At 42.5% G+C, this 22,410-nt stretch overlaps 1 long non-coding RNA gene across 1 annotated transcript; it reads right to left on the bottom strand.

Annotated features, from left to right (window-relative positions):
• Nucleotides 1–5,552: 5,552 nt before the first annotated feature.
• On the bottom strand, nucleotides 5,553–11,545 carry LOC123148468 (uncharacterized). The gene is made up of 2 exons (XR_006473906.1): nucleotides 9,347–11,545; nucleotides 5,553–9,212 (listed from the first exon to the last, which is right to left on the bottom strand). It is a non-coding gene; the product is annotated as an uncharacterized lncRNA (long non-coding RNA).
• Between the last annotated feature and the right edge of the window lie 10,865 nt (nucleotides 11,546–22,410).

Here is a 22,410-nt window from a genome sequence, read left to right as displayed (position 1 = left end):
TGAGCGCCGTCGGCACGCTACCTCTACATCTACCTTCGGGATTAGTTTTAGACCTAAATAATTGTTATTTGGTGCCAGCGTTGAGCATGAACATTATATCTAGATCTTGTTTGATGCGAGACGGTTATTCATTTAAATCAGAGAATAATGGTTGTTCTATTTATATGAGTAATATCTTTTATGGTCATGCACCCTTGATGAGTGGTCTACTTTTACTAAATCTTGATAGTAGTGATACACATGTTCATAGTATTGAAGCCAAAAGATGCAGAGTTGATAATGATAGTGCAACTTATATTTGTGGTACTGCCGTTTGGGTCATATTGGTGTAAAGCACATGAAGAAACTCCATTCTGATGGACTTCTGGAATCACTTGATTATGAATCACTTGGTACTTGCGAACCATGCCTCATGGGAAAGATGACTAAAACTCCGTTCTCCGGAACAATGGATCGAGCAACAGAGTTATTGGAAATCATACTACTGATGTATGTGGTCCAATGAACATTGAGGCTCGCGGTGGATATCGTTATTTTCTCACCTTCACAGATGACTTGAGCATATATGGGTATATCTACTTAATGAAACATAAGTCTAAAACATTTGAAAAGTTCAAAGAATTTCAGAGTGAAGTGGAAAATCATCGAAACAAGAAAATAAAGCTTCTATGATCTGATCGTGGAGGAGAATATTTGAGTTATGAGTTTGGTCTTCATTTGAAACAGTGTGGAATAGTTTCGCAACTCACGCCACCTGGAACACCACAACATAATGGTGTGTCTGAACATCGTAATCGTACTTTACTAGATATGGTGCGATCTATGATGTCTCTTACTAATTTACCGCTATCGTTTTCTGGCTATGCTTTAGAGACGGCTGCATTCACGTTAAATAGGGCACCATCTGAATCTGTTGAGAAGACACCTTATGAAGCGTGGTTTGGTAATAAACCCAAGTTGTCATTTCTTAAAGTTTGGGGTTGCGATGCTTATGTGAAAAAACCTCAACCTGATAAGCTCGAACCCAAATAGGAGAAATGTGTCTTCATAGGATACCCAAAGGAGACTATTGGGTACATCTTCTATCACAGATCCGAAGGCAAGATATTCGTTGCTAAGAATGGATCCTTTCTAGAGAAGGAGTTTCTCTCGAAAGAAGTGAGTGGGAGGAAAGTAGAACTTGATGAGGTAATTGTACCTGCTCCCTTATTGGAAATTAGTTCATCACTGAAATCAGTTCCAGTGATTCCTACACCAGTAAGTGAGGAAGCTAATGATGATGATCATGAAACTTCTGATCAAGTTACTACCGAACCTCGTAGGTCAACCAGAGTAAGATCCGCACTAGAGTGGTACGGTAATCTTGTTCTGGAGGTCATGTTACCTGACCATGACAAACCTACAAACTATGAAGAAGCGATGGTGAGCCCAGATTCCGCAAAATGGCTTGAGGCCATGAAATCTGAGATGGGATCCATGTATGAGAACAAAGTGTTGACTTTGGTTGACTTGCCCGTTGATCGGCAGGCCATAGAGAATAAATGGATATTCAAGAAGAAGACTGACGCTGACGGTAATGTTACTGTCTACAAAGATCGACTTGTTGCAAAAGGTTTTCGACAAGTTCAAGGAGTTGACTACAATGAGACCTTCTCATCCGTAGCGATGCTTAAGTCCGTCTGAATCATGTTAGCAGTTGTCGCATTTTATGATTATGAAATTTGGCAAATGGATGTCAAAACTGCATTCCTTAATGGATATCTTAAAGAAGAGTTGTATATGATGCAACCAGAAGGTTTTGTCGATCCAAAAGGTGCTAACAAAGTGTGCAAGCTCCAGCGATCCATTTATGGACTGGTGCAAGCCTCTCGGAGTTGGAATATACGCTTTGATAGTGTGATCAAAGCATATGGTTTTATACAGACTTTTGGAGAAGCCTGTATTTACAAGAAAGTGAGTGGGAGCTCTGTAGCATTTCTGATATTATATGTAGATGACATATTGTTGATCGAAAATGATACTGAATTTCTGAATAGCATAAAAGGATACTTGAATAAGAATTTTTCAGTGAAAGATCTCGGTGAAGCTGCTTATATATTTTGCATCAAGATCGATAGAGATAGATCAAGACTCTTAATTGGACTTTCACAAAGCACATACCTTGATAAAGTTTTGAAGAAGTTAAAAATGGATTAAGCAAAGAAAGGGTTCTTGCGTGTGTTACAAGGTGTGAAGTTGAGTTAGACTCAATGCCCGATCACTGCAGAAGATAGAGAGAAAATGGAAGTCATTCCCTATGCTTCAGCCATAGGTTCTATCATGTATGCAATGGTGTGTACCAGACCTGATGTGTGCCTTGCTATTAGTTTAGCAGGGAGGTACCAAAGTAATCCAGGAGTGAATCACTAGAAAGCGGTCAAGAACATCCTGAAATACCTGAAAAGGACTAAGGATATGTTTCTCGTATATGGTGGTGCCAAAGAGCTCGTCGTAAACGGTTACATCGATGCAAGATTTGACACTGATCCAGATGACTCTAAGTCATAAACCGGATACGTGTTTTATTAAATGGTGGAGCTGTCAGTTGGTGCAGTTCCAAGCAGAGCGTCGTGGCGGGATCTACATGTGAAGCGGAGTACATAGCTGCTTCGGAAGCAGCAAATGAAGGAGTCTGGATGAAGGAGTTCATATCCGATCTAGGTGTCATACCTAGTGCATCAGGTCTAATGATAATCCTTTGTGACAACACTGGTGCATTTGCCTTGGCAAAGGAATCCAGATTTCACAAGAGAACCAAGCACGTCAAGAGACGCATCAATTCCATCCGCGATCAAGTCAAGGAGGGAGACACGGAGATTTGCAAGATACATACGGATCTGAATTGCAGACCCGTTGACTAAACCTCTCCCATGAGCAAAACATCATCAGCACCAAGACTCCATGGGTGTTAGAATCATTACAATGTAATCTATATTATTGACTCCAGTGCAAGTGGGAGACTGAAGGAAATATGCCCTAGAGGCAATAATAAAGTTGTTATTTATATTTCCTTGTATCATGATAAATGTTTATTATTCATGCTAGAATTGTATTAACCAAAAACTTAGTACATGTGTGAATACATAGAGAAACAGAATGTCACTAGTATGCCTCTACTTGAGTAGCTCGTTGAATCAATGATGGTTACGTTTCCTAACCATAGACATGAGTTGTCATTTGATTAACGAGATCACATCATTAGAGAATGATGTGATTGAGTTAACCCATCCGTTAGCTTAGCACGATGATTGTTTAGTTTGTTGCTATTGCTTTCTCCATAAGTTATACATGTTCCTATGACTATGAGATCATGCAACTCCCGAATACCGGAGGAACACTTAGTGTGCTATCAAACGTCTACAGGTGTCTCCGATGGTGTTTGTTGAGTTGGCATAGATCGAGATTAGGATTTGTCACTCCGAGTATTGGAGAGGTATCTCTAGGCCCTCTCGGTAATGCACATCACTATAAGCCTTTCAAGCATTGTGACTAATGAGTTAGTTACGGGATGATGCATTATGGAACGAGTAAAGAGACTTGCCAGTAACGAGATTGAACTAGGTATTGAGATACCGATGATCGAATCTCGGGCAAGTAACATACCGATGACAAAGGGAACAACGTATATCGTTATGCGGTTTGACCGATAAAGATCTTGGTAGAACATGTGGGAGCCAATATGAACATCCAGTTTCCACTATTGGTTATTGACTGGAGATGAGTCTCGGTCATGTCTACATAGTTCTCGAACCCGTAGGGTCCGCACGCTTAACGTTCGGTGACGATCGATATTATGAGTTTATGTGTTTTGATGTACCGAAGGTAGTTCGGAGTCCCGGATATGATCACGAACATGACGAGGAGTCTCGAAATGGTCGAGACATAAAGATCAATATATTGGACGACTATATTCGGACACCGGAAGTGTTCCAGGTGATTTCGGAGAAAACCGGAGTGCCGGAGGGTTACCGGACCCCCCCCCCCCGGGGGAACTAATGGGCCACGTGGGCCTTAGTGGAGAGAGAGAGGGCCGGCCAGGGCAGGCCGCGCACCCCCTCCTCCTCTAGTCTGAATTGGACTAGGGAAGGGGGGCGGCGCCCCCCTTTCCTTCTCCCTTCTCCTCCTTCCTTTCCCCCTCCTAGTAGGACTAGGAAAGGGGAGTCCTACTCCTACTAGGAGGAGGACTACTCCTCTCCAAGCACGCCACAAGGGACCGGCCGACCTCCCCCTTGCTCCTTTATATACGGGGACATGGGGAACCCTAGGACACACAAGTTGATCATTGATCCCTTAGCCTTGTTCGGTGCCCCCCTCCACCATAATCCACCTCGTTCATATCGTCGTAGTGCTTAGGCGAAGCCCTGCGCCAGTAGCTTCATCATGATCGTCATCACGCCGTCATGCTGATGAAGCTCTCCGTTGACACTCAGCTAGATCGAGAGTTCGTGGGACGTCACCGAGCCGAACGTGTGCAGATCGCAGAGGTGCCGTACTTTTGGTACTAGGATCGGTCGGATCGTGAAGACGTACGACTACATCAACCGCGTTGTCATAACGCTTCCGCTTACGGTCTATGAGGTTACATGGACAACACTCTTCCCCTCTTGTTGCTATGCATCACCATGATAGATCTTGCGTGTGCGTAGGATTTTTTTTGAAATTACCGCGTTCCCCAACAGAAAGGGCATGGGTCCCATGGCTCTCTTTCTCTACCATGTTTCCTAGCAACAAAGTCTTTCTTATCATAACGTTGATTCTTTGATTGTGGGTTATCAAGATCAATAGCAGGTTCACTCTCTACATCATTATTATTACTAGGTTGAGCATCAACATGAACATAATTATTAACATTACACTGGTACGCGTCGGTCCTAAACAAACAGTTCTTAACCCCTTTCCGCGACGGCATTCAGAACCGTCGCCAAGTGAGTGTGGGCGATAGGGGGGGGGGGCGTTCCTTCCCACACGACCCAGAAACCGTTGGGGATATGCCCTACTGGCACACATGCTCGGCAAAATGAGGTCGTGTGCGACCGGCGAGCACTCAAATACAGAAATACATACAGTAGTGCTAAAAATACAATTATACAAGCGAAATCATTTCCGGTCGTAAGTACATCCCACACAGTCAATCACCAATAAACGTTTATGTTCGTATATATGATCGATTGTAAGTACAGTGGGATATTTCGCCCGAACTGCGAGTGTTGTGCTCCCCACAGGGACTAGGCGACGACGACTATGCTCAGCTATATCTAGGTAACACAAATTATGGGAATGATTGCAGGAAAATAAGCCTACACTATCTAAGACTGTTATGGAAAATCGCCGACAAACAAATATATGACAGAATATAATTGTTTCACATCAAGCACACACATATATGTATTTCCAACAAGATTACATGACAGAAATACGAAACAACATGAAATATATATATATATATATATATATATATATATATATATATATATCATGAACATCTATGTCATGGGTACTAGAGCTAAAACAGGGAGTGAAAACTGAACATCAAATAAACTGGAGCAAAGTTACTAGTACGGGACAGATCACAATAGATGGCAAGAAAAAAAATGCACAAGGCTAAACATACACATACACTGGCAGAGTACTAATCAAAGTATTACATATCATAATTTTACAGAAATTTAGTGTTCAGAACAATACACAAGTTCACCTAGCAGTTTACAGAATTTTGCAAGAAGTAAAGAGAGAAGAGAAGCGGCAGTAGTTTGGGTTCAGAGAAGAAGACAACAGCAAGAGGCGTGGGCAAGAAGGGAGCAGCAGTAGTAGGTTGAGAGAAGTGGAGCAGCAGTTTGGAGAAGGAAGAGCAGCAGCGGGTGAGGGAGATTCAGAGCAGCAGCAAGGCGATGGAGAGAGGGAGTAGTAGCAGCAGGAGGTCGAGGGGAAGAAGAAGCAGGGGCGAAACAAGAAAGAAGCAGTAGCTGGGTTGAGGAAGAGGAAGCAGAGGTTGGAGAAGGAAGAGCAGTAGCTTGGGTGCAAGAAGAGTAGCAGGGGCGCATAGGAAGGAGCAGCAGCAGGTTGCGTGGAAGAAGGAGCAGCAGCAGGGGACGTTGAGAGAGAAGAGGAGCAAGATCGGGGCAACAAAGAGGAGAGAGGCGCTTGGTGCTGATGGCGGCAGTGGCTGGATGGTTCGAGGCGCTGATGGCGGATGTGGTGGTAGGAGGTGGTGTTGTGAAGCGGATGGTGAAGATGGATGGCGCCCCTACCACGCCGGCCTGGCCGTGGCGGCGGCCGGAGGTGGACAAGGAGGCTGGTGGAGAAGGAGATGTAGCCAGGCCCGAGGGGAATTGGAGATGAACTTGGGATTTTGACCCCTCGATCCAATCTGCCCATTTGCACAATGGCCCTCCTGCTTCCTTCTTTCTTTGCAAGAACATCCCTCTCTTCTCTAGTTAGCCCCTGGTTACTTTGTTTCTTCTTGCACAAGTCCATTCTTCCTCCTCTTCTTCGTTCTCTTAGCCACTAGTCCCGATCTTGAAGTTTATAGTGCCTTTGCGCACTTTTCTGCAAAAGAGACACAATGGCTACTAAATGATTCCTTTAAATGATTTTCATTCAAACATGCAATAGTTCATAGCAAGAAGTGAATGAATATATCTCAATAAACCGCATATTTGAGTGACAAAAGATGTATACGAAATGTTCTTATCAAGTTCCCCCACACTTAAATCTTTGCTTGTCCTCAAGCAAAGGAATATGACAAGAGCAAGATAGTGAATAGTGAACTGACTACAGAATGTCAAGTGAAGTAGGTCTCTAAATAGTGCATGCTTCAGACTTAGTTAGTGAAAATTAATGGCTAGAGTGCTACAAAACAGTAGGATACTAGCAGACTTGACCATTTTAAACTTCTACAATGATAAAAGAAGATTAGCAAGTTCAAATGCTGATTGTGCCAAAAGGTTCCTAAAGAGAGCATGATCCCAAAAACAAAAAGAACTTAAACTTGTGATCAGATCACTTATTACCAGGAACAAAACACCGTAGTTGAAATCACTTATTGTATTTGAAGAAAGTAATGATAATATTTTGTCGATCTCACCAAAGGAACATACCACCGATCCCGAGAACAAGGTATACACCTGGCTCGACCAATTATTAGTTAGTTTTTTTGTTTGTCTCCCCAAAGGAACATACCACCGATGTAGAGAACATGGTATACACCTGGTCCGACAATTACAATTTTATTAATAATTACTGCCCGAGCTAACCCGATTTCACATGCCACCGTTCCAAGGAACATGACATGCTACTGTAGGTAGTCAGACTTATTCATTCATTATAAGATATACCTTTTTTACTTTTCAAATGAACAAAAACAAGAATCATCACTCATCCATGTCTGGTTCACATACTACCGATCTAGGGAACATAGCATGCTAATCCATAGTGGTTAGGTGATTGCTCTCAATGGGAACACACTTAGCACAAATTCAGCATCTGACACTTGATGATCTAGGTGTATCAAAGTAAATGCAGAAAATGATGAAGTTTTCTAGTGTACTAGGGATTTGAGCACTCAAAACTAATAACCTTCACTAATTACAGCAAAGCATGCAGAATGTAGATCACTAGTTTACAAGGCATTCACAAATCAGTTTACAAATTCACATCAAGCACCATATGTCAAAGGTAAAATTCAATGGGACAACGTTTAAGAAATGGCTCAAGCAACCCAAATAGCAATTGATTTCAACATGTATCAATGGATGATATATTCATATTGGGGACATGAAACAGCTCACCGGGTTTTGATCATGTCACTCACTCGATCATCTCACATCCACTTGCATTGCGACTCCTCTCCTTTTTCTTCCTCGTGCACGCTCCAGCTCCTCTCTTCCATATGTGTGCCCCATTGCTTCCCCTCATCGCCATGCTCTGACTCCACCGGGATCCCAAGGGATGTCACCTCGAACCTGGTCAACATATATTGATACGTGCACAAGCAAAAACCTGAAATAGGACTCACACAAACAACAACTACGAGTGATAGGGTCGATGCCCTCTAAGTCGTCAATCAAGAATCCAGTTATATAAACATATGAATATAGAACATGTCGACTATGATAGGAATCAACAAGCTCAATACTAGCATTAAGATGATATTTATCATTAAGCATAGGTTTGGCATGAGGAAAATAAGTGTGATCATCATTAATATGAGCAATGCCACCAACAGTATATGTATCATCATATCCAAGCAAACACTTCTTCAAATCTACCTTAAGTGATATATAGCATCATGTAAAGCAAGGTAGAATCAAACAAAACATAATGGGACATGTCATTAAGAGGATTGAATGAACCTGAGACATCACGCTCTTGTATGACAATAGGCAGATGAATCTCAGGTTCTTCATCTTCATCTACATCAGCTTCTTTTACTTCTTCGGGAGAGATAGACATTGGATCTTGAACTTGTTCACTTGGGTATTCGAGCTCTTGGTCATCTTGTTCCTTGTATTCTAGTTCATCTTCAATCCGAGGTATCTCTTCCTCTGTGCTCTTGCTATCTTGCTCAGCTGGATGTGACAGTGTTGGAACCTCACACACCTCAAGGGATATCCCAGAAACACTCAGATCAAGGAGGGATGAGATAGTGCACCTGACATTGATATTCTTCTCAATTTTCCTTACTTCTTCCACTAGCTCTTTTCCACTCTTGATCTTCTTCATTTCCTCTAGTATCACCGGCCTAATTGGATCATCTTCAGCACTCCAAGTGAACTCGAGACTAAGCAATGTGAGGTTGTCTATATCATCAAAGTCATCTTGTGTGTGCACTTGCACATGAGATTGCACGACAGGTGCTGGAATTGTTGGTTGACCAAATGGAGGACCATTTAACTCGATTGGAAACATCTCTTGGTCCCGAGGTATATGAGTAGGAGGTGAATAAAATTGTTGTGGTGCATAGTTGTTGCTCTCTTCTTCATACCTAAATCCCTGCATATGATTACTAGAAGCAAACGGTGAGATCTCAGGGTTGTTGCTCCTATATGACATATTCTAGTTTTCAGGCCACCCATATGAGTAATTGTTTTGGTACTAGGCTGTGGGGCGAAGCTCATGCCATAACAATCGGGAGGGTGAGAGTAACCACGCCGACATTCAGCGGGTGAATGGCCCTGAAATCCACAAATATGGCATGTAGGAGCAACATAAGGATGGCCTCTAGAATAAGGATCATAAGAGCTATGCCTATCCTCAAAAACTACTTCTCGCTGCCGAGCTAAATCATCTAATCGATGGGAAGTCTTACTTATCAGTTCTTGAATACTTTCCGTGCTGTTTGTAGTGTTGCTCACATATCCTTGGTGTTCTGAGTAATATGCCATAATCGAGAAGATAGTTCTAACCTGCAAAACAAACAAGAAAAAGAAGAGAAAATAACTAGAACAGTGGTTAGGGGTTAGATATATATATCACATATAAATGTCACGAAAAGAAAACAAGAAACCTAGTCTATAGCCTAACACAATCACTCGACGCTAGTCCCTGGCAACGGCGCCAAAATGATCAATTGTAAGTATAGTGGAATATTTCGCCCGAACTGAGAGTGTCGTGTTCCCCACAGGGACTAGGCGACGACGACTATGCTCAGCTAAATCTAGGTAACACAAATTATGGGAATGATTGTGGGAAAATAAGCCTACACTATCTAAGACTGTTATGGAAAATCGCCGACAAACAAATATATGACAGAATATAATTGTTTCACATCAAGCACACACATATATGTATTTCCAACAAGATTACATGACAGAAATATGAAACAACATGATATATATATATATACCTACTATTAAAGGGAATACGTATTCTTGGTTTGGTTTAGTCCAACTATTAAAGGGAATAGATATTCTTGGTTTGGTTCAGTCCTATTCAATTTCGATGGGCCTTTTATGGGCTTCGTAGAGTCCGTGAAAAATAATTAGGTCAAAATTAACATTATGGGAATTTAAACAGGACCTCCTGTCTGGATCTTCGATGCAACAACCTATGCGTCATTCACATTTACTAAATCCCAACTCGCTCTAAATATATGAGTGACAGTCCTCGTGTTTAAGCAAATGAGCTAATTAAAGAAAGAATTGTGGACTTAAATAAAATATTTAAACGGATGTGGCTAATAAAAAAAGGACTTTGGGTAAACTGGTGGACTAATTAAAAGAAAGATTGTGGTCTTAATAAATAGAATTTTCAAATAGATGAGGCTAATTAAAGGAAGGACTTGAGGTAAAAAGGTAGGATAGTAAAGAAGGCTATGTATGCTTCAATGTGTTGGGGATATTAAATTAGAGAAGGAAGGATTTGATTCCCGACTAAAACGGTTGAGGACATCACGGTAACTAAAGGAAGGATTATACTTAGATGGAATCAGTGGGAGATTATGCCCAACAAAGAAAATATGAACACGGCTAAATTGCATCGTATTTTTTATGTTCATTTTGTAGAAGGAGGGTTGAAGCATTTTTTCATAGTGAATCCGGTGCTGTGGGACATTATACTTGCACAAAACATTAATTTTTCCCGTTGCAACGCACAGGCATATGTGCTAGTATATATATATATATATATATATATCACGAACATCTATGTCACGGGTACTAGAGCTAAAACAGGGACTGAAAACTGAACATCAAATAAACTGGAGCAAAGTTACTAGTACGGGACAGATCACAATAGATGGCAAGAAACAAATGCACAAGGCTAAACATACACATACACTGGCAGAGTACTAATCAAAGTATTACATATCATAATTTTACAGAAATTTAGTGTTCAGAACAATACACAAGTTCACCTAGCAGTTTACAGAATTTTGCAAGAAGTAAAGAGAGAAGAGAAGCAGCAGCAGTTTGGGTTCAGAGAAGAAGACAACAACAAGAGGCGTGGGCAAGAAGAGAGCAGCAGTAGCAGGTTGAGAGAAGTGGAGCAGCAGTTTGGAGAAGGAAGAGCAGCAGCGGGTGAGGGAGATTCAGAGAAGCAACAAGGCGATGGAGAGAGGGAGTAGTAGCAGCAGGAGGTCGAGGGGAAGAAGAAGCAGGGGCGAAGCAAGAAAGAAGCAGCAGCTGGGTTGAGGAAGAGGAAGCAGCAGCAGGAGGTTGGAGAAGAAGAGCAGTAGCTTGGGTGCAAGAAGAGTAGCAGGGGCGCATAGGAAGAAGGAGCAGCAGCAGGTTGCATGGAAGAAGGAGCAGCAGCAGGGGACGTTGAGAGAGAAGAGGAGCAAGATCGGGGCAGCAAGGAGGAGAGAGGTGCTTGGTGCTGATGGCGGCAGTGGCTGGATGGTTCAAGGTGCTGATGATGGATGTAGTGGTAGGAGGTGGTGTTGTGAAGCGGGTGGTGAAGATGGATGGCGCACCTACCACGCCGGCCTGGCCGTGGCGGCGGCCGGAGGTGGAGAAGGAGGCTGGGGGAGAAGGAGATGTAGCCAGGCCCGAGGGGAATTGGATATGGACTAGGGATTTTGACCCCTCGATCCAATCTGCCCATTTGCATAATGGCCCTCCTGCTTCCTTCTTTCTTTGCAAGAACATCCCTCTCTTCTCTAGTTAGCCCCTGGTTACTTTGTTTCTTCTCGCACAAGTCCATTCTTCTTCCTCTTCTTCGTTCTCTTAGCCACTAGTCCCGATCTTGAAGCTTATAGTGCCTTTGCGCACTTTTCTGCAAAAGAGACACAATGACTAGTAAATGATTCCTTTAAATGATTTTCGTTCAAACATGCAACAGTTCATAGCAAGAAGTGAATGAATATATCTCAATAAACCACATATTTGAGTGACAAAAGATGTATATGAAATGTGCTTATCAATATACATCCCACACAGTCACTACAAGGAAAACGTTTGCGTAAGGTGACGTAACACAAACAGTTTTGAAGAGAATGTCATGTGTGATTGTTCATTGATCCAACACGGTTTGTGTCCTAGAAACTGTGTGCGTTGCCCGAGGTTATCGCCCATGGTGTTTTCTCATTAACCGTTTGCAATAGGAAAACCCAATTAGCAAGCTAATTGGCCAATTAGCGGGCTAATTGCGCTATTATTAATAATCCATTTACTAATCTAATTGACATTCATATTAAGCACATAATATATTCCATTTCCATGTTAAGGAAGCAGAATTTCATAATTGAAATACATTGGAGTACAACATGATATAGCTTCAGCACTCAGCTACCCCATTACACAACTGCACCAGCAGCAAGTTTCACATGCAACATCTAGAACCTTCCGAAATTAGCATCATAGATGGTACATAGAGAGATGCATCTCATCTGGAAAACTGCTGAAGAGAAAGGTGATTATTGAGCCTTCATTCATGTTGAAGGTCTTTGCAACTTTAGGCCAGCGCCTGTGGATGATTGACCGTCCATCCTTCGACCTCTTCAGGAACACTTCAATATTAAACCGTGGTTGTTGTATGAAAAATTTCCTCGCCTCTTGAACACAGAGGTGGTTTGAGAGGTAATCATCAGTGAACACTGAAAACAAGGATGTGCATAAATATCTTCTTTATATTGGAAACGGGGCAAAGGAATAAAAAAAGGCAAGGTATAACAGTTAGTACCATCTTATAAACCTCAGTGCTTCCCATTGTTTTCCTGCAACACATATAAGGTAGTTAGTCATCAGGTTAAGTAAGGGTTCGCATGCTATCAGTAAAATATGTTGATGAAAAATAAGCACATTGCAGATTCATCAGATTAATTCAAGCCACATGGAAAACCTATTTATCCAAACCAAGCATGATGAAGAACTAGGAAATCTAGCACTTGTATATGTTTATCATGTATTAAGTGAAGCCAAATTCGATTTATTCCTAACATGGTATAGAATAACAGAATGCAGCCACAACAATTGAACATCACATTGTAGAATTGAACCAAGCAGTTAACTAAACACCACAACAAATGAACCAAACCTTAACTGAGTAGCACTTTGCACAATATAACATACTCCTAATAGAAGCTCAGACAGGTAACCAAACCAAGCATGCTTCACAACTTGGAAATATAGCAATTGTATTTGTTTCTCACGTATTTAGTACAGCCAAATTTGATTTATTCCTCACATGGTATACAATAACAAAATGCAGCCACAGCAATTGAACATCGCATTGCAGAATTGAACCAAGCAGTTAACTAAACACCACAACAAGTGAACCAAGCCACAACAAATGAACCAAGCAGTTAAATAAACACCAATTGAACAATATAATATACTCCTAGTAGAAGATCAGACAGTTAACCAAACCAAGCATGCTTAACAACTTGGAAATATTGCACCCTGAAGAATTGAACATCACATTTGCAGAATTGAACCAAGCAGTTAATTGAACACCAAATTGCACGGCATAATGAACATATACACTATAGCAGAAGATTACATGGTAAAAGTAGATAGCACAATTCATTAGAATTTGTTAAGGAAAGGCAGTAGCTAGCAAAATGAATATGGGTCCTTATAGTGAGCTAATAAGACAAGCTACTCCTTAGTGTCGGAGATATCGATGAGATTGTCTCCTTGGACATGGAAGAGGGCGAGGCCTCCGCATCGTGGGTGCCCTCGTTGTAGTGGTGAGTTGCCTGAGCCGCTCTGGGCAACAACCTGTTAGCTCTCGAGATGAGGTAAGCACGTGCACGCTGAGAAAACACCTTGTAGTCTTTGTCGAAGGCATCGACGGTGGCCTCGAGAAAATGCCACGAACTGTCGTTTAAAGTAGCCAACCGCGTCACGGCGTCTGAGGGAGTCCTGGACTAGGGGGTCTCCGGACAGCCGGACTATATCCTTTGGTCGGACTGTTGGACTATGAAGATACAAGTTTGAAGACTTCGTCCCGTGTCCGGATGGGACTCTACTTGGCGTGGAAGGCAAGCTAGGCAATACGGATATGTATATCTCCTCCTTTGTAACCGACCTTGTGTAACCCTAGCCTCCTCCGGTGTCTATATAAACCGAAGGGTTTTAGTCCGTAGGACGACAGACAATCATACCATAGGCTAGCTTTTAGGGTTTAGCCTCTTTGATCTCGTGGTAGATCAACTCTTGTACTACTCATATTATCAAGAACAATCAAGCAGGATGTAGGGTATTACCTCCATCAAGAGGGCCCGAACCTGGATAAACATCATGTCCCCTGCCTCCTGTTACCATCCGCCTTAGACGCACAATTCTGGACCCCCTACCTGAGATCCGTCGGTTTTGACACCGACATTGGTGCTTTCATTGAGAGTTCCACTGTGTCATCACCATAAGGCTTGATGGCTCCTTCGATCATCGCTAGTGATGCGGTCCAGGGTGAGGCCTTCCTCCCCGGACAGATCTTCGTATTCAGCGGCTTTGCACTGCGGGCCAATTCGCTTGGCCATCTGGAGCAAATCGAAAGCTACGCCCCTGGCCATCAGGTCGGATTTGAAAATTTGAACTACATGACCGACATCCACGGATACTTGATCTTCGACGGATTTGAGCCCATGCCGGACGCGCCGCACGGTCGCAACGAGCATGACATAACTCTGCCGTCGGACAGTGTTCGGGAGATCGCATCCGCAACTACTCCGGCCGTTAGCCCGGAGCAAATCGCGCCATCCGACGCCATGGAGGCCGCACTCTCAGTGGAGATAGAGCCAAATACTGACTTCACCCCTTACGAGAGCCGTGTCGCTGAACCACTGGATTCATCTCCGGCCACGGACTCCGAGCCGCTCACATCCGTGCCCATCGAATCCGACTGGGCGCCGATTATGGAGTTCACCTCCGTGGATATCTTTCAGCACTCACCTTTCAGAGATGTGCTAAATTCATTAAGGTCTCTCTCCCTGTCAGGAGAACCTTGGCCGAACTATGTTTGGCTAGAATGGGATGCGGACGACGAAGAAATTCGCTGCCCACCCACCACCCACTTAGTAGCCACTGTCGACGACTTAACCAACATGCTCGACTTCGACTACGAAGACTTCGACGGTATGGATGACGAAGCCGGAGACGAATAGGAACCACCGCCCTCAGGGCGCTGGACCGCCACCTCATCATATGATATATACATGGTGGACACCCTCAAAGAAGGCAATGGCGACGAGACAGCGGAGGATGACCCCTTCAAGAAGCAACCCAAGCGCCGACGTCAGCGGCGCCATTCTAAGTCCCGCCACAGCAAGAGAAGTGATACCGGCACAGGAGATAATTGCACTCCGGATAGTGCCGAAGACAACAACAATCCCCTCCAGCACGGTGTAGAGCTAGAGGACGAACAAGCTAGCCCTCCAGAGCAGACAACAGATGGAGAACCGAAGGAGGACAATTACATCCCTCCCTCCGAAGACGAGGCGAGCCTCGGCGACGACGAGTTTATCGTGCCTAAGGACCCTGTCGAGCAAGAGCGCTTCAAGCGCCGTCTTATGGCCACGGAAAATAGCCTTAAGAAAAAATAGCAACAGCTTCAAGCTGATCAAAACCTACTAGCAGACAGGTGGACCGAAGTCCTTGCGGCCGAGGAGCATGAACTCGAGCGCCCGTCCAAGAGTTACCTGTTGACACCAGATTTTGGCACGACCAAAAATTTAATTAAGATGACTTCAAATGGAGAGTACTCAAAGTAAGAAAGTTACGTATCTTCAAAAGGAGAAACTTTTATGTTTGGGCCATCGCCATCCGATCTCATCTCGAAGGCCGAAGTTGTGTTCGAAATACCGAGATTTTGTATTCAGAATACTATTCGGCTGATTACATCCGAATACTGCCTCGTATGGAAAAATGATCTACGCGGGTTATCTTCGTCTCGTCGAAACGATCGATTTTGATATAAAAATCATCCCAATCCGAGTTCGTATGCAAAAGTTAGAGCTATCAGAGTGCAGCCCTGTCATGAGGCGTGATGTGGCGCGCCCCACCAGACCTATGTCTGATGGGTAGCGCGAGCGAACAGGTATTTTGCGTGACCGTTTTGGCCCATAAGATGGCCTCAGATCAAAAAACGTTCAACATGAAAGTTGTTCGCCTCGTCGAAATGGTCAAGATTTCTTTTGGGCTCGTTTCCATCCGAGGTCGTTTACCACCACAAAAAAGACCCGCAAGATGCAACCAGTTTAAACCGAACAGTTTTGGAAAGTTCGGACAAAACCAATCCGAATTGGACTAGTGTTTTGGACGTGAATTAAAGCCTTTTCCTTGCACGGGAAGTCCAGCCGCCTCTTATATACCTAAGGGGTGACGGCCGATTGAACAACACACAATCAATCAAATCATCTACCATTTTTTATCTTTTATCTTTTCTCCTTAACCCTAGTTCTTCTTCCTCGTTCTTCGTCTGTTCTTCTTGTTGCAGGGCGGCAAACCTCGAGGCCCTAGGGGCAATCAGGTCGACCTAGGGCAGCCCATTGCCGCCGCGCGCCCTGACGGGGTCCTTCCCGGGCGTGTGGGGTTTCGAGTCCTCGAAAGCACCCGCTGGATTGCTTGCGTACCGCGCTTCCGGACGGGTCTCCTTCGACGTGAGCTGCGGTGCATCACCCCCGGCGTCGAGGGTACACGATGACGTGTTCGTGTGCGAACACACTTTTTGGCGACTCTGCTGGGGACGAAGTTTTGAACGGTCTCCAGCCCGTTCTTGCTACGAAGAGATCGTCATCAAGTTGCTGCAATCTACAGAGGTAATATGAATACCCAATTCCCCTTTGTAGATGCAAATAATCCATATGTTGTTGCTGGATCACCTAATGAGCATAATGTATCGGATAGCCCTAGTTTTATCAATCATGCATCTAATTATGCGGAAGGGCCGATGCAAAACAATCTTCATGCTTTAAATTCTTATGATTTTAGCAACGTACAACATATGTATCCAAACTCTCATGCATCGACAACCCCACAAATCCATATGCCGATGAACAAATCAATTTGAAACACCTCATGTTAAAATTTCCAATAGCATGCAAGAAAGTGTTTCACCTTTTTATTCATCGGCAACTAATTTGCAATATGTGAATCCAACCTTCCTGATGGATGGGAGAATTGGCCATGCTACTGCTAGCTATTTGGCCTGTTACACTTAACCATCATATGCTACACCTCATGTTAATAATTTTTCAGCACCGTATGCAACTGTAGATGTTCATAATTCGGCCCCGCATCTTCATGGTCATAGCCGAATAAGTAAAAAAATTATAGGAACACATGTGCCGTCATCAAATACTGTAGCATATAATGCATACTCTACGCAATTCAAGAATTTCGGCAACACTCACGAATCATTGCCGAAAGAATTTGAAAGTATCATGGAGCAATCCCTTCCAGAAGCGGTTGTGGATGCATTAAAGAAGAGCTTGGCACAAAACAAGAGAATTAGTGCTCTTTTCCTTGAACAATATGAAAAGGGGTTGTTTCCTGATTATGCCGCAATAAAGGCTAGAGTTTTGCAGGAAGATGAAACTTCATCAATTGATAGTATTGATGAGAGAGCACATGGTTATACAACAGTGCATACACCTTCACCTTGTACCGCAACATATTATACACCCGCTACACAATTGCAAAATTTCGACAACACTAACAATTCATTGCCGAAAGATCGTAAAAGCATTGGGGGGCAAACTGATCTAGAGCGGGCTAAAATTGAGAGGGGAGTTAAAGCTTTGCGCGATAGGGTGCAAATACTTCGCCAAGAGAGAGTTGATAGGGAATTGGCTCATAGAAAAGAAGCCTTGCCAATTGATATAACTGGTGAAAAGAATGATGATTCAGAAACTAAAAGCGCTTCGGCAGAAAAAGCCGAATCAAGTAGTATATATTCTGGATCCATCAAATCCAAAGAGGCAAACATTGTTGAGAAAGGGCATGGAAAGTATAGCAAGACATCCATACTTGATTTTTTTGAAGTTAATGGAACCTACTTCCTGCCCTATGAGTTTCGTGCCATAGAAATTGACGAGCTTCAAGAACAAGAACAAGTAGCCAAAGAAAGTTTGGTGGACAAAGATCTTCAAACTAACGATGCACGAAATCAAGAAAAAGATGATGACACGGTGTTGGGGAGCTATCCGAAGGCGGAGCAAGATATTCTTCAAGTCACACCACCATCATGCTCTCCCAACATATTTGAAGAGGTATGTCTAGCAATTAATTTACCTATTTTCAGATTTGGTCATGACTTAGTTGTTGATGCATATATTAGAAAAATCTTCATAAGAAATATTGAGAGACCAATGAAGAAGGGTAATTTATTTGTTAGCAATCAGATTGTCACAAAGCATATCGGTCAACACATTGCACTATTCAGAAAGACCGATAACGAAAAATTATTGTAGCCAAGGCTTTCCGCATTGCTTTATCTAAAGCTCATATATAATTGGGTAGCTTTGCTTATTTCTTACTTGGCTTACACTTGGTCTCAATTGAGACATGTATGTTCTAACTATTTTCATTTTAGAAATATAAAGCCAAGGTTAAAATCTTTTGAGAAAACCGATGCCAGTATAGTTTCTTATTTAAAGGCATCGGAAAAAGAATGCGAAAGAGAATTCATAGCCGAATGGGAAGATGCCAAATCTGAACCATTCGGTTGCTTAACTCCAAAGCCGTTCACAACAAGATTGGCTAGAAAACAAAAGGTATACTTTCGATTCAAACATTTGTGACCAAATCTTTGATTTCTTATTAAAAAACAATTACATAAGAATTCTTGATCACCATGTTGAGCCATCTGTCCAGGGACGAATGTATTGTAAGTTGCATGATTCATCCAAGCATAATTTTGAGGACTGCCACATGTTTCGTCAAATAGTTCAATCGACCATTGATAAATGACGATTGAAATTTGTTGAGACACCAAGAGATGACCAGTCTATTCCGATTGGTCCTGATGGCAGAAAGTTTTTGCATTGGCTGCTTCAAGCCGATCCATTTAAAGAGAAGGTAAAAACTGCAGGTGATGGTATCAAGCTTTCAAGTAAAGAAGTTGTTGAAGAGCATACTGAACATAATCTCGAGGGCGAAAATTCCATCCAAGCTACAATGGAGATGCCAATGACTGGGGGGCAGCAAGCAAATCCAATGATCGATGAAAGCAAACCAAAAGAAAACAAAGGCCAAAATAAGCGCAAGTGTAAGAGATCAAAAATCACCTTCGCTGAACTATTGGATAAATATCAAAAGAAGAGTGAAGAGAAGAATGCTTATCGGCCAAATCATGCAAAGAAACCAAGATCACCCCCAAGGCGCAAATATGAGGATCGGTATTGGCTAAGTGAGAATCTTCATGCAACATATGCATATCCTTATTTTGGGCCGCGAATGCCAATGCCGTGGATGCCTCCCTATGCTCATATAGATCCATATCCATCATGGGACAGGTATGATACAAGGGCACATTATCCATCTTATTTTAGACCATCTCACCAATATTATGCAGCTCCGAGAAGATCAACATTTGAACAATCACATGTTAAAGACCGTTTCAATCATAAGGAATCGGTCCAGAGCTCAAGGAAGAAGAAAGAGGTGGTCAAGCAAGTTTACCGTGTTAAAAGAGATGGTCGTAAGAGTGCAACTTCAGATTTGATCTCAAATGAAAAAGAGCCAATTAAAGTGTTGACATTGGCTACTAAAGGCAATGAGACGAAGCAACCAATTATTGAGAGTCAGAGTGCCAAATCTGAAGAAAAGAAGTTGAGAGTGCACAAGGCCAAAAAAGAATTGCCATTGGCCAAAACAGAATCACAGCCGAGATGCACACTCGGCTTATCGTATTGGCAAAAGAAGGAATTACAAAATCTTAGTGCACAAGAGCTGAGACAGAAGAACATGGCATGGGTTCCCAAGAGGATCAATCATAACAAGAATGATGTGCATGCTTCTACTGCAACAAGTACAATAAAAGTGAAGAAAAAGAAGAATGGAAGCAACAAACAATTAACCCAGAGGTGTGCACCACAACATAAAAATCTTCGGTTAGCACATCATCCATTTTCTTCAATCATACCATTGATGCCTTTGCCATGGAATTCATCCATAGGTATGATCAATTACCCTCCATGGATTTATTTTGATCCATGGATGCAACATAATTTTCTATATCATGATAGGGTATTACCAAGTCACTATACATTTGGTTAGTTACATCTTTGTTGCTAATACAAAGGGGCCGAAATATTTTATTGCTATTTCATTTGTTTATTTCGGCTATACATACTTTGGTGGGTGAATTCTACATGGACCTCATAGTAATCTCCGACATTTATCTATCGCCCTAAGAATATATCTAACAATGGCCGGTGTGGTATTCTAACATCGTCCTTAGTTTGAGTAGAGATTGAGATAAGTGCTTGCAAAGGAATTTGTCAAATTGATGCCATTAAAGATATTATGCATAGACCAATTCACCAAAATTTCAAAGTGAACTTATGTTTTGATTGGGTGTGCTTTGGCTTATTAGTTTTCAGAATTTATGTAAGGCCAAATCATGGTTGATTTTATTATTGAGCATCATATTGACATCATTCATAATATTGATTTTAGCTTGATCTCTCTAGTACCATGGAGATTATATATTGATGGTTAAATTTTTAGAAATGGCCAAGGTGTTGGTGTTGTTTTATATATCTCCTTATGGTGCTATTTTGTGAAGCCTCATGCCGCTTAAAATATTTTTTGCACAATGATCAAAGACGAATATGCATCGCCATTTGGATTGGAGCTTTGCCTTGCTATAGGTGCTATACATATTGAGGCTTCCGATGATTCGTTATTAGTAGTGAAACAAATATCCAAGGGTTATCAATGTTTTGACGAATCACTTATAGTTTATCTTTTGGTATGTCTAGATACAAGCTTTACCTTGGGTTGCTTTAAAATTGTTCATATATCTAGACATGACAATTCGAAAGAGTTGGCACAACAAGCATCCGGCTACCATGTCTGTCATGGTGTATTGCACATCTATCAATAGACGATGCTTATTCTTGCCAACATAGGTAAGGCCGAATTGGAGCTCACCACCTCGGCCACTAATGAAACTTTTATGCAGGCAAAGCAAGGACTGGAGGAAGTTCATTCTTGATTATCTGCAAAGTGCTAGCAAAAGGGTGAATAATATGGTTCGGAGGATGGCTTTGAGATACATATCTATGGAACCTTATCATCAGATTATATAAATTGAGAAGTTTTCACCCAAGTTGCATCAAGAGGTTCAACTAAGCAACGGCCGATATATGACTATCGTCCCAAGCAAAGACATGGCCGATAAATAACTATCGCCCTTAGCATAAACATGTACGATACATAATTATCGCCCTGACAAATACAAATGGCCGATGGAGTGTTTATATCGTCCTTAGAACAAATACATTGCAAATTATTTTTCGGCACACAAGTTTTGCCAAAAAACAGGGGGCATGTGTTGACACCAGATTTTGGCATGACCAAAAAATTTAATTAAAATGACTTCAAATGGAGAGTGCTCAAAGTAAGAAAGTTATGTATCGTGAAAAGGAGAAACTTTGATGTTTGGGCCATCGCCATCCGATCTCATCTCGAAGGCCGAAGTTGTGTTCGAAATACCGAGATTTTGTATTCAGAACACTATTCGGCTGATTACACCTGAAGACTGCCTCGTATGGAAAAATGATCTACGCGGATTATCTTCGTCTTGTCAAAACGATCAATTTTGATATAAAAATCATCCCAATCCGAGTTTGTATGCAAAAGTTAGAGCTATCGGAGTGCAGCCCTTTCATGAGGCGTGATGTGGCGCGCCCCACCAGATGGGTAGCGCGAGCGAACATGTGTTTTGCGTGACCGTTTTGGCCCATAAGATGTCCTCAGATAAAAAAACGTTCAACATGGAAGTTGTTCGTCTCGTCAAAACGGTCAAGATTGCTTTTAGGCTCGTTTCCATCCGAGGTCGTTTACCACCACCAAAAAGACCCGCAAGGTGCAGCCAGTTTAAACCGAACAGTTTTGGAAAGTTCGGACAACACCAATCCGAATTGGACTAGCGTTTTGGACGTGAATTGAAGCCTTTTTCTTGCACGAGAAGTCTAGCCGCCTCTTATATACCTAAGGGGGTGACGGCCGATTGAAAAACACACAATCAATCAAATCATCTACCACTTTTTATCTTTTATCTTTTCTCCTTAACCCTAGTTCTTCTTCTTCCTCGTTCTTCGTCTGGTCTTCTTATTGCAGGGCGGCGAACCTCGAGGCCCTAGGGGCGATCAGGTCGACCTAGGGCAGCCCATAGCCGCCGCGCGCCCTGACGGGGTCCCTCCCGGGCGTGTGGGGTTTCGGGTCCTCAAAAGCACCCGCTGGATTGCTTGCGTACCGCGCTTCC

The sequence above is a fragment of the Triticum aestivum genome, chromosome 7A (genome assembly GCF_018294505.1).
Source record: "Triticum aestivum cultivar Chinese Spring chromosome 7A, IWGSC CS RefSeq v2.1, whole genome shotgun sequence".
Classification (NCBI taxonomy): Eukaryota; Viridiplantae; Streptophyta; class Magnoliopsida; order Poales; family Poaceae; genus Triticum; species Triticum aestivum.
The sequence above is the reverse complement of the archived record's forward strand: the minus strand, read 5'-3'. Positions and strand labels throughout refer to the sequence as shown.